Raw genomic sequence first — 12839 nt, 5'->3', positions numbered from 1 at the left:
TAATCTTTTCTCAATCCTCCAACAGACCAGATTGAACATGCGCCGATCTGATTCAACTGAAACTCACTAGTAAAGCATGCGTCTACTAGTTTAATCAATACCCACTTTGTTCCATGCGTATACTCCATGGGAATGCTTACCTCCTCTCCCTTGAATCATGCGCCCAAGAAATTAATTAGAACAATGCGAACTAACTAAGAAACCAAAGTTTAAGATAAGGAAGACTCTCAATCATGCGTTCAACACAAAAACCAGTTTTCTAGGAGATTAGACAATAAAAACAACTGCTATAGAGAATTAAAAATCGAAACTTTTATTGGAACAAAACCTCAGAACTCAATGGGGAATTACAAAAGAATCAACCAAAAAGGTTTAGCCTTCCATGCGGAGGCAAAACAAAAGAATTACTAAGAAGAAAATAAACTAAGAAAACCCTATGAAGCTCTCCCTTCTCTCCTTTATGCTTGTGTCCTTTTATAGGCTTTTCTGCTCCAAGGATCTTGGGAAAATATTGCAGTTTAGATTTTGTAAACAATTTTACTTTCCATAATTCTTTTTATTTTGCAGAAGATTTGCTTCCAATTCTGTTTCTGGAATCTTGTAGCTTTTATTTTCTCTTTCTTCTCCTCATAATATTTTTTCTGTTTTGGTTCAAGAAGCAACTTGGATTTTTGCATATTTGGCCCATTCACAAAGGTAGATGCTTCCTCCGAAAAATTTACTCTAAAAACACAAAATTAACAATAATAATAGTTAAGGCCCAAATAAACCCAATTATAAGAATATTAATTAAAACAATGGATTTATTTATTATTATAGTCCAATAATCTATGAATAAGGCTAGTGAGTGTGAATAAATATATGCTCATCAGTGGTCCCCTGATTTTCCTGATTCTTTCTCATTATCCTTTCTTCTCCAACATACCACCACGTTTTTAAAAGAGCTTTGAGGTAACCATGTCTTCTTCCTTGTTTGGTAGTTCGACCTGTCGGGTTCTAGGGTTCTCGAAAGTATGCTTCCACGCGACGTTGCCCATCTTTCGGAGACAGCCTCAAAAGCCTCTAGTTCAGAGTCTTCCCATATTAGCGACGAAGCTAGTGTGGGTGGGCTACCTGAGGACATTCGCCTCTCGGTTATCCCCGTTGAGGGTGCCGCAAAACGAGACCTTCTACCTCGCCGACTTCCTCAGTATGCCTGGGTGGATCCGAGTGTGCTAAAACATACTTCCCAATTTGAAACTACTACGTCGCTTAAATCTTTTAGCGTCAATATAGATATGTTAGACCCCGAGTCGCCGGATGGGGTTGTTTCGCTCTGAAGGTTTGTGCCATCTGATGTCGTGTGTTTAGGGTTTGATTCTTTGGGTGAATATTTTTTATTTTATTCTTGCTTAATAATCAACGTCCACGTCCGTTTTCCTTTTGATACTTTTACCGTCGACGTGTTGCGTGCCTTGAATGTGGCACCTTCAAAGCTTCATCCGAATAGATGGACTTATATCCATACTTTTCAGCTTTTATGTCTTTATCTCAATTTAAATCCCACCCCTCAAGTCTTTCTAACTATGTATGGTACGAGGTCGGGTTGCCAAGTAGGATCGTTGTCCCTTGTTAGCCAACCAAGGTTGTGCTTGTTGACTCCATTTACTTCTTCTTACAAAAACTTCAAGTGAACTTCTTTAAGGTTGTGGTTGGGGAGGAGGGTCGTCAATTTTTTACGACGACGACGCTCCACACTTTCCCTCTTATTGGACACGCGATCCTGCACGTTTTTGTATATGGTTGAGGTCATCACTGACCCGCGAGGACCTGGAAACCTTGTCAATTTTAGACAAACTCCTCTGCAAAATCCCTACTCGGTTGCTGCTACAGGTTTTCTTGTCGCTCACTCGGCTTCTTGACATTGTGGGTATGATTTTGTTTACTTTTACGCGTTTTTGTCTTTATTGATACTCTGTTTTTTTACTTTAGCATTTTGCAGCCATTATGACTTCTCACGCTTCCCGTGATAGCAAGCATTTTCTGAAAGAACTTCTGAAGTAGCGAAAGGCTAGTTTCGGCTAGGGTCTGACCATTCAGCCCGAAGCAGCGACTCTTTTGCAAACCGTTTTGGCAAATGATGTCCCTTCCCCCCTTCCTAATAACCCAAGCTCGAGGAAGCCTCATCGAGAGAAGAAACGAAAGAAATTCTCTCGTCCTCACTCCAACAGGTCCTCATCCGGGAGATCTATAAGAAGGTTCGTGTTGATACCGGCTCTAGCTCGGCAAAAGGCTTCCTCGATCGCGAGCTATACTTGAGTGAAAAGGTTTCAATACCTTTGAATTTGGCTGAGAAGAAGCTTTTTATGTTGGCGTTTATGACTGAGTTGGCGAACTCTTTCCTCAAACTAAGTACTCGTGCTATTGTTCTCGAGAAGCGCATGGGTTCAATGTTGAAAGAAAGGGAAGGAGCAAACGTAAAAGAGTTGGCAAAATATTTCCTTAAACTTAGTACTCGTTTAAATTTTCCAGGCTGTATGCTCCGTTACCTAGGTCTTCGGTGATTCGGAACGGCCCTTCCCAATTCACGACGAACTTTCCTTGAGTCTTGTCTTTGTGGGCCTCCCCCTTTGCTCTCAGTACCAAGTCTCCCAGGAGGAATGACCTCGGTTTAGTCGGCATTCAAAGATTCCTCCAATATTCTAGACCGTCTTACCGTTAGAGGGGTGTAGTGTGAGAATCGAAGTGTTCTCGAGAGTTCTTTGGGCTTTTAGGGCGGTCGCACACTGCCGGGTACCCCCCTCTCGACTTTTTGGTTATTGACATTGTTCGTTAGCTTTGTCTTGAACTCTCGCATTTCTTCCAATTGCATGAATTTCACAACTCTTTGCCTCAGCTCGTCCATGCTTCCCACTGGTTTTATATATAAGTTGTCAGAGAATAGACCTGGTTTAAGAGAGGTCACCAGGTGATGTAGTGCGACTTCTGGACTAAGGTCTCGAATATTGAGGGTTATCTTTTCGATCTTGTTCATAAATGAACGTAGTGTCTTAGTTCTCTCCTGCCGTATGTTAACCAAAGCGAGGGAGGTGAGGTGATGGGGTTTGCTTGTGGCGAACTGGGCCTTCAGAGAAGCTGGTGGCAAGCGAGTGAACCAATTTAGTGCGGTTCCCTTCAGAGAAGTGGGGAACACTCAACATAACAAATCATCAATGGTTATGTATAAGCTAATTTGGGTGACATAAGTGTCAACATGTTCATCGAGATTTGTGTCGATGTCATACTTATTTATTGTCGGGCTTTTCCAAGTTGCCAATAAAGACACTTTCGTGATTGCTTCGGTGAAGGGGTGCCTCCGGGACGACATACCCACGATTCCCCCTGAGGCTGTGTAAATGGTGCAACTCGCCCGTGAGTTGTATTCTCCTTCTACACATGTTTGGGTTTTGTGTTCAGTATGTCTTCGGCTTCCAACATTCTTTTCGGTCGTCGGGGTGTGCCCAAACTCCAATTTCTTCATCATCATTCGATTCTCGGCCTTTAAATCTCCTATTTCCTTCGCGTTCTTCTGTTTCATGTCCTTAAACTCTTTTTTTATTTATTTCTAGCATCAAGGTCATCGGATCGATTGAGGACCACACTTCATTCTTTCTGTCGTTTCCTATCATGCTTCGTGTGGATACCATGCGATTTCTTGATAGGTTTTTCTTTCGGTCTCACGGTGGATGCCAAAATGTTATTACAATGAGATCGAATATCCCCTAGCGAGTGTCCTTCTATCTTTTGTTGTCATCCGCCTGTCAGATCCGAAAGGTGGGATACCTGCAAAGACACTCTAACACTCAAGTCATTTGAGAGTGGTAATATGTCTAGAGGTTCATAACTAGAAATGTCATTACCTTTTGTCATGAGGTCTACCTCTATTTATACTTTTCTATTAGGCTTTGTACTCCACGCTGATTTAGCGCAGGTCCAATATCTCTTTAACCATGTTTTATTATCATTAACCTGTCTTTGACTTTAATTATTAATTATGGAGAATGACCGAATGACTGAGTTCCCTATATGTCCATTCAGATAATCGACTCCTACTAGGACATTAATATTTAGACATAAATGTGTTTTAACTGATGTTGAGGGCAAGAATAAAGAACAGTGAGGCAAGTCGACAATTTTAACTAGTGCAACATTACACTAGTGCAGTGATTTTAGTGGAGCCAATAGATAAAATATTCAGAAGTCTTAGACTATGTGTAAGGATGATTCATTGATTCTTTCCATCATTATTTCATTAAATCTTATAATTATTTTTTTTTCAATATTTAGACATAGTGTTTTTTAATTGGTGTAGATGACAATAATAAAGAAAAATAAGACAAATCAACAATTTTAACTGGTAGAATAGTATGAATGTCAATTGAATCCATTAGATAAAACATTTTTTAAGTTGTGCATGAGAATCATCCATCAATTTTTTTTCATCATAATTTCATTAAATCATATAAAAATTTTCTTTCTCCATATTAAAACATAGTGTGTTACTATATGGTATTCAAGTCTATGTCTAATGGTGCTTGAAGTTCAAAGTATTTTAATAAAATCAACAAATTCATTTATAATTATATTTTATAATGGTAACTTATAATTGGAATACATTTGAATTCTTGTAAGGAAATGCTTATTATTACCTTCAAATATATGTTTTTAGAATCCAATTCATTTCAAAATGAAGAATAGTTTTTGATAACTTTAAATTCAATACGAGAATCATAAACAATTTTAGTTTTGGTGATGTTCTATTTAATATTCTTTAAATTCCAAAAGAATACAATATATTAGAAAAACATAAAAAAAAAACTGTATTGGTCTATGATAATAATAAGGCTACATCCATTTGTTTAATCACTATAATTAAGAAAATTTACTAATTTTCAAAAATTTAAGAGAGACTCTTAAGAAAATAATACAACTTAAAATATTTTTAATCCTACAAGATCTTCTAACACAACTTAGGAAATTTTATCATAAACACACACTCACTGATCAGGAAATAAAAACTGCAAAAAAGAAAACAATTGGAACAATATTAGATGAAAAACTTTAGCTTAGATTTTTTAAAACAGTAGTAAAAGATTATATTCAATATAAGAGAGACAGGTATGATATTGATCGTTAAATCTTTAAAGAACAACTCTATGATCTGTGGCTTTTAGTGTGTAAAAACTCTTGTAAAAAATTGAAGACTTATTTAAGTTCTAAAAAAATTCATGTTTTAAATAGTAATTTTAGTAAATTAAAAGTGTATTTTAATTAGCTAAAATAAAATAAAAACTTCAAATCTTAAAAAGTTTAAGTGATTTTAGTAAACTAAAATCAAGTTTTAACAGACTAAACGGTTCTATTTTCAAAATCCAACCAGATCAAGATTATTTTAGTTGATTAAGAAGCAACTTTAACCAACCAAAATGATGCATATACAAGAAATGTTCATTTGTGGCTAATTCAACTTTTGTGCCTAAATTTGTTTAGTTAGATTAGGTAAAAAATGAAAAAATTGTTTCTACTAAAAGTGATAAATATGTAACTTATTCCTAAGAATCAGTATTAATTATCTAGAACTTTGTGTAATCTCAATTATGATTAAAATGACAAAAATATTATTGGAAAATAACGACCTTAGATAAAAAGAGGTGTAGATAAAAAAAAATACTTTTATTGTCCTCTTCTTCTGAAATACATTTTTGATTTAGATTTTTAGAACACATTTTTTAATTTAAAAAGGAAAATTCTAGAAAGCATTTTCAGATTTTGTATTCTGGATTTTATTTTTTAGAATGTATATTTTACATTTAGATTTTTCTTTTCAAGAATATGAAATTTTGATTTTTGAATTGTATTTTTTTATATTTTAAATTTTAAAATTCGAAATTAAAAATAAATTTCTAAAATTTTTAAAGATAATAAGGTAGAAGTTCAAATTGATACAGTACATTAACAATTTACTTTTTAGAAATTCATTACTAATTTTTAAAGCCCTAAATTTCCACAAAGTAACTATCACATAAAAAAAAACAAGGGACAGAAAAACTCAATATTAACTCAGAACTAATACAAAAAATTCTTAATATATGCAATCAAATTATTATTTATTTAATTAGTAAGTTAAAATTTCTAAGGTGTCACATAGCCTAAATATAAACTATACAAAAACAAAACATAAATGAAAATGAATGAGCCTTAATCCAAGTGTCATGCATATATCACAACACCTAGATGATATATGATGTTCCTTATTAGTTTAATTGTTTTTTAAATAAATTTATTTGAGTGTTTATCCAAACTTTAAAGAGGAATTTTCTTATATCTATAAGAGATTGTAAACTTCAATCTCATAAAAAAAGAAAAAGAAAATGAAAGTAAGATATATTAAGGATGACTATATAAATTGAGGATAGGAACAGTTTTGTAGTCGTGTGTTTCTATTAATCAATATTATTTGCTTTTGAATTCAGATTTTTTTATGCGTGTGGAAGTGTGTGAAATTCCAAAGTAATAACTTATGTATAACTAATTACTAGTTTTAGGGAAAGATAATTAGCTTAATTTTCGGCTATAACATCTTGGCTCAATTCCCTATCTAGTACCATTTATATCTTTATATCCTTATCTAGTACCTTTTTGTTTTTATTTCCCTATCTAGCACCATTTTGTTTTTATTTCCCTATCTAGCACTCTTTTATTTTTTATTTCCCTATCTAGCACCATTTTAAAAATAAATAAATAAATAATAAATTATTATTTTTTTAATAATTTTAATTTTTGAATGCATTAAAAAATAAATATTTTTAATGTTTAAAATAATTAGAAATATAATTAATGAATAAATAAATGAATTTTTACAAAATAAAAATAAAAAAGTAATAAATTAAAAATGTTTAGTTTAAAATTATTTTTTTTTAAAATGAAGAAAATAAAAAATTAAACTATACAACAACATAAAAGTTGAATCTATAAACATAAATTAGTATTTATTTTTATTATTATTAATGATATAATCATGTTAATTTTAAGTAAAAAATACAGGACATAATTATTAAAAAACCAAAGTCAATTAGTATTAATTAATAGTGGACACATAAATAATATTGAAGTGTTTACCTAAATGCAAAATTCTAAAAAAAACTAATACAAATGTTACACTTAATGCTTAAAAATGAGAAGAAAAAAATGCAAAAATAAATAAGTCTAGAAAATAAAAACAACAACAATAAAATAAAAACAAAAACCATAAATAAATAAATAAAGATTGCAGAAAAAATAATAATAACTAAAAACATAAAAGGTATAAAATAAAGGAAAAACAAAATAAGATAAAGATAAAAGATATAAAAAAAACAAATAAATCAAAACAAGATAAATATAATAGATATAAGACGATACTAAATAAGTATATGTTGATCATAAAAAGGAAAATAAATGAGAGATGATCATTAATTTAATATGTTTCTAGTTATTATTATTTTTTCTGCCATTCTTTATTTATTTCTATTTATGTTTTTATTCATTAATTATATTTCTAACTATTTTAAATACTAAAAATATATTTTTTTAATGCATTCAAAATTAAAATTATAAAAAAAATTACTGGATTGTGCAATTCTCGTCATTAATTATGTTTCATTTTGCACAAACTATTTAATGTACCACTGAAGAAAATATCAAATGAATGATCATCTTTTATTTATTTTCCTTTTTATGATCAACATATACTTATTTAATATCGCCTTATATCTCTTATCTTTATCTTGTTTGAATTTTTTTTATATCTTTTATCTTTGTCTTATTTTGTTTTGCCTTTATTTTATATCTTTTATGTTTTTAGTTTTTTTTTCTGTCATTCTTTATTTATATCTATTTTTTGTTTTTATTTTATTGTTGCTGTTTTTATTTACTATACTTATTTTTTGATCTCATTTTTAAGCATAAATGTAACATTTGTATTAGTTTTTTTTAGAATTTTGCATTTAGGTAAACACTTCAATATTATTTATGTGTCCACTATTAATTAATACTAATTGACTTTTTTTTTTTTTTTATAAATATGTTCTGTATTTTTTTACTTGAAATTAATATGATTACATCAGCAATAATAATAAAAATAAATACTAATTTATGTTTATAGATTCAACTTTTATGTTGTTGTAGAGTTTAATTTTTTATTTTCTTCATTTTTTAAAAAAATAATTTTAAACTAAACATTTTTAATTTATTACTTTTTTTTTTGTAAAAACTCATTTATTTATTCATTAATTATATTTCTAATTATTTTAAACATTAAAAATATTTATTTTTTAATGCATTCAAAATTAAAATTATTAAAAAAAAATAATTTATTATTTATTTTTAAAATAGTGCTAGATAGGGAAATAAAAAATAAAAGAGTGCTAGATAGGAAAATAAAAACAAAAGGGTGCTAGATAGGGAAATAAAAACAAAAGGGTGCTAGATAGGGAAATAAAGATGTAAATGGTGCTAGATAGGGAATTGAGCCATAACATCTTACTATTTTTATTAATTAAGTTCATTAACCTCTTTATAATTCTATTTGTACTTTTGCTTTGTGATGTAAGTTCTGAATCATATTTCTATTGTTATTGTTACTCAGTTTTGTGGAATTATACATGTTATGGAGGAATTTCTCTAGTAAAATTAGGTGTATGGTTACTCATATTTTTTTGAAAGGAAATGCATGTGCTGATAAATTGACTAATTTATAATTTATTCATAAATAATTTTTTCATTAGTATAATAGGCTACTATCTAGTTTGTTCTTATAATATTTTATGAATATATATAATCTACCTATGTATCTCGTTTTTGTTAACATATGAGTTTTAGTCTAGTTCCAATTTATATATATATATATATATTAATAATATTTTTTTCATGTGATGACAAATGATTGTTGTTAGCTGAGATGTCAAGTTACATAATGATGTTTAATTTAAAAGTTTTTATTTCAACGATAAATAGTATTTTAAACATGATATATATACATATATGATCTAGTTAATCATATAATCTTACCATTAGTGTGTTATTAAGTAATCTTAGTTATACAGATTACACAATGGTTTGGACATTGAAACATGTCGCTCTGCACAGAAGACAAAAATTATTACGTGGTCCTCACCTCGGTGTAATGTTGTATTGGACAACACCGTTGGCTTCAATCCTCTTCACTTGTTTGTTTTATTCTTAAATTATTTATGCTCTGGGACCATTAATAATGGAAGAATAATATCCATTCACTTTTCAAATACCATGATTAATTAAGAGCTGAAACATGTGACCTCTCAATCACACGACCCCATTGGCAATATTTAAGAAGAAGAAAAAAACTCCGTTAAAAGATATAATATTCAATTTTTTCTCTTCACATTTTAATAGTGTCTGATTATATATAGGAACTTATTTTCACTATAAACCAAGAATAAACTGCACTTTTCGAAACCACCATTTTAAGATCATAATATAGACGAAAATGAAGATGGAATTATATGGAATATTCTAGAATCCAATAAATGAGGTAAAATGAATGGACTAAGTGGCTTAGGTGAGTGGAATAGAGATTTATATGCGACAATAGACGAATCATTGAATAACTCGATCCAACTTGTAATCATTAAAATAAAGTATTTGATACATATGTAATTAACTTCATGTTAATTGATATATATGTTCTCTATATTCAATCATAATGAATAATTACAATTATGTTTAGTTTAGTGCAAGTACGAATGAAGATAATTTTTAATTAATAAAAAGAGAATGGAAAATGAAAATATATTTACTTGCTCTAGTTTAAAAGAAAAATAAAAAAATGTAATTTTATTTAGCTTTTAAAAAAGAGAGAACATATATAAAAAAAAATATGTTTTCTAGAGAATATCACGTGTTCTTTGTGAATGTTATCATGAATCACATTTATATGTTATCTATATTGTTGTTTAATTTAATATGCACATAAATATCTCAGATCCCCGTCCTCATCATTAGATTCCATTTCCATGACTCTCCTTCACCACATGATTTGTAATAATGAAGATATTTTTGTTTTCTTTTTTTATTTATTTTATCATTTACATTCTCTTTCCACTCTTTTATTACAATTTCATTATTCTCAACCTCTCTCACCTATTGTTGTTGATCGATCACCAACCCATAAGAAAGGGTCGAATTAGGTTAACGACTAATTAAACATGGACCAGTTTACAAAAAAATAAAATAAAAATATGTAATTTATAAAATTAATTTTAAATAGATAAATACCACAAGTGGAAATCAGAGTGCCACATAGAGGGAGAGTGTTTTGCTTGGATGGAAAATGAAGTGAAAAAAAATACAAAACGTGACAGTTTGAATAAATAAAGAGTAAAAAGTAAAGAGAAAATAAATAAGTAAATAAATTTATAATTAGTATAATAAAATAATTATTTTATATACTAATAATTTGAAATTTATTTTTTAAATAATTTGATGTAATAATTTTTTAAAAATATAAATTAAAGTTAAAAATATAAATTACTATAGAATTTTATGAAAAAATTATATTTTAAAATAATAAATGTTAAAATAAGTTACTTTAAAAATATATAATTTAATTATTATTTTAATTTTTTTATCATAATTATTTATTAAAAAAATAAGAGTTAAAATGTTTTTAATCCCTATAATTTAATTTAATGCGAAACTGATTTTCATCGTTATAACTCAAACTTTAAATCTCTTAAGTATTTGTAGTAGAAAAACTATGAATTTTTGTCATTTTTTTTAAGTAGAAAAAGTTTTTCAAGGTGAACTAGGATGTTAATTTTTTTTTATCGCTGGTATGTATATTATAATACCGTTAACATTGAAAATTTGTTTGTTACGATAAAAAAAACTAATAAAAACCTATTTAACCCAAAATATAGTTTTTACTACAATATTAATAATACTCAATTATATTAGAAAAAATATTATATACATGAATATATTTATAACATAGTGAATTATCTTCGTAATTGATTATATTATACATTTTTTTATTTGTTGTATTATGCATCATACAAGAATGTATGATTCTTAATTTCAAATGAATAAAGTTTAATTCTTTATAGTTAGTTATATATGGCAAATTCTACATGCACTTTCATACTTTTTACTTGCCTTTTCAATTTTTATTTTTTTTAATTTCAACTATACTTCTTTGAGTATGGTGAATAATATGTTTTTTTTTTCATTTTCAAGTAATGATGGTTGCTTCTGGTGGTTGATGATGAATGTTGGTGATTAAGGTAAATTTGTGGTATTTTTACTGGTGGTGATTGTGTAGTTCACTTATTATACAATTCAAAAATCACAAAACTAAAAAAAAATCAGCAAGGTGCAAAAATGGAGGACAAAACTCAATTTTGTTTATCTTTGCACTTTAGAATAAACTTTTTGATTCTAAGGGTTCACAATTTGCTTCAAATTGCACTAACAATTTACTTCACGAAACCATTGCAAGTGTAACAATAGTTGTTTTCTTGATAGAATTTTTGCGATGTTACCTGAGGAAAAACTTTTAACTACAAGAAATCTAAACCCCTGGGTAAGTATACATTATATTATGAAATAAATTAAAACATGTCAAATGATTAAACTATTTTCTTAAACATTGTTGTTGAATAAGAATGGAAATATTGTTGGATGAGAGATATGGACTTGAAAATGAAGTATTGGGTGTATGAGGTACAACTAAAATTATTTTAAAAAAATGAAACTATGCTTCATTTATAGTTACTTATTTTTTTTTTATATTTTACAATTAATATGGAGGTGAAGGAAAAAATATGGAGGTGCAGTGTACAAATCACCTTGAAACTATTTCATTATTTCTCTTTATCTTGGTTTTACAAAGTGTTATAACTTTAATTTTTTTTAACCTTTTCTTGTAGGTATGATTTTATCACTGTAATTTTGTAAATATATTTTATTTAGTGTGATGTAATAATTTTTCATAATGAATCTTTTGAGTATCAAGATATATTTAAGTTAAAAAAATAAGAAAGATGTTTATGAATTATAATTATTTTAAATTTTCCCTTTATACTCATTCAGATGTGTATTATAATATTTATTAGTAGAAAAAAAAAAAAGTAAGGAAAGAGGTTTACCAAGCATAAGTTTGTCTCCTAAGACAGCACATCCCTCAAGCATTACTTCAAAAAATTTAAATAATGAATAATAAACACGTGACATCACAAGCAGAAGATTTTTTTTTTTTGAGAAAAAAAGTTATCACCGTCAATGTAGAAAGAAAGAGGAAAATAACAATTGCAGACAAAAAAAAAAAGGAGGAATGAACCATAAACTTATGAAAAGGGTTACCTTTTGAGTGTTTTTGGTTTTTGGTTTTTTAACTGGATTTACATTTAAAGCATCATTTGAATCTGTGGTTTATGTGATTTCTATCTTTTTTTTTTGCACTTGAATCAGAAACATAAAAGAGATGTTTATTTTTTATTTGAATCTGTTTTTTCCAGCATTAATAATGACAGTGGGTATTTAAATAAAATGTTCCAATTAAGATGCAATATTACAGAAATAATAAATTAAATTTCCATTTGAGAAAAAAAAATCTTAAAAAATAGTCTTTTTGCAAGACTATATTTTTTACAATAATTACACCGACATTATAACAATAGATGATATTATCAAAAAGTATAATAGTTTAATATTCATTTTAGAATATGTTATATATTATGCTATGGTAAATTTTAATTTATGACATCTTTTGACTGGTTATATTCAAGTAACATTAGTTTCTAATG

This window comes from Phaseolus vulgaris, chromosome 3 (genome assembly GCF_051622355.1).
Source record: "Phaseolus vulgaris cultivar YP4 chromosome 3, ASM5162235v1, whole genome shotgun sequence".
NCBI lineage: Eukaryota > Viridiplantae > Streptophyta > Magnoliopsida > Fabales > Fabaceae > Phaseolus > Phaseolus vulgaris.
The sequence above is the reverse complement of the archived record's forward strand: the minus strand, read 5'-3'. Positions refer to the sequence as shown.